At 46.6% G+C, this 1,585-nt stretch overlaps 1 pseudogene; it reads left to right on the top strand.

Annotated features, from left to right (window-relative positions):
• Nucleotides 1–463: 463 nt before the first annotated feature.
• Nucleotides 464–1,382, top strand: LOC116757993 (annotated as a pseudogene).
• The last annotated feature ends 203 nt before the right edge of the window (nt 1,383–1,585 follow it).

Raw genomic sequence — 1,585 nt, 5'->3', positions numbered from 1 at the left:
GTTGAGAATGATCTTCAGACTGAAAAAAAAGCATAACGAACATTATTGGTAAGATGAACTTCCTATTATGTGTAGTTGGATGAATTATAGGAAAGCACCTGTTGAATTAAATGAGGCTACATTTCAGGCTACTAAAAAACCTGTGTTTGAAATTATTGTGCTGTTTTCGACGGTCTTGGTGCCACAAGGCTGCAAATAAACAGTGGTTCTTATTTTTTAAAAAGGACAGTAATTAGCTACATACAAACTTTAGACCTTAAAGCCTCAGGTGAATCTCAAGCACAATTTCATAATTATTAAAGAAGTGGGGCTCTCTGCTCTTCCCTCTTTGACAGACAGTTGCATCTTCTTGTGCAATACTGGCCCCATCCCTGAGACAGTCATGAAGGTCAGAGTAAATCGATTTGTCCACATTGGATGCCTGGTCGCCAGGATGCTTTTAACTCTGTCAAAATGGATATTGCACATCAATGACCCCTTCACTGACCTCAGCTACATGGTCTACATGCTCCAGTATGATTCCACCCATAGCAAGTTATGACACAATCAGGCTGAGAACGGGAAGCTTGTCATCAACGGAAGGCCCATCTTCATCTTCTAGGAGCAAGCTTCCACCCACATCAAATGGGGTGATGCTGGTGCTAAATATGTTGTAGAATCCACTGATGTCTTCACTAACTTGGACAAGGTTGGGGCTTATGAAAGGATGGAGCCAAAAGGGTCATCCTCATCTCTGTCCATTCTGCCGATGTCCGCATGTTTGGGCATAAATCATGAGAAGTATGACAATAACCTCAAGATTGTCAGCAATGACTCCTCCTCTACCACCAGCTGCTTGGGTCCTCTGGGCAAGGTCATCCATGATGACTTTGGCATGATGGAGGGACTCATGGCCACGGTCTATGCCATCACTGCCACCCAGAAGATCACAGATGGCTCCTCTGGGAAGGTGTGGTATTATGGCTGTGGGGCTGCCCAGAAGACCATCATCCCTGCTTCTATGGGCACTGCTAAGGCTGTGGGCAAGGTCACCCCTGAGCTGAATTGGAAGCTCACTGGCATGGCCTCCCAGATCCCAAATCCCAGCTCCAATGAGTCAAGAATCTAACCTGTGGTCTGGAGAAAGCCACCAAATGTGATGACATTGAGAAAGAAGGTGGTGAAGCAGGCAATACAGGGCCCCCTAAAGGACATCCTGGGTTACATTGAGGACAGGCTGCCTCCTGCGACTTTAACAGTGATACTCCCACTTTCACCTTTGATGCTGGGCTGGCATTGCCCTCGGTGGCTGCTCTGTCAAACACATTTCCTGTTATGACAATGGGTTTGGCTACAGCAAAAGGGTGGTGGGCTTTATGGTCCATATGGCTTCCAAGGAGTAAGAGATCCCTGGACCACCAGCCTCAGTGAAAACAAGATAAGGAAGAAAGAAGCCCTCAGCTCCTAAGGAGTCCTTGCCCCAACTCAATCCCCCAACACACTGAGAATATCCCATCCTCAACAGTTTCCATCCCAGAGCTCCAGAAGAAGAGGGAGAGGATTAGGGAGCCCTACCTGGTCATGTATCATCAATAAAGAACAATGT

This window comes from Phocoena sinus, chromosome 8 (genome assembly GCF_008692025.1).
Source record: "Phocoena sinus isolate mPhoSin1 chromosome 8, mPhoSin1.pri, whole genome shotgun sequence".
Lineage (NCBI taxonomy): Eukaryota > Metazoa > Chordata > Mammalia > Artiodactyla > Phocoenidae > Phocoena > Phocoena sinus.
The sequence above is the reverse complement of the archived record's forward strand: the minus strand, read 5'-3'. Positions and strand labels throughout refer to the sequence as shown.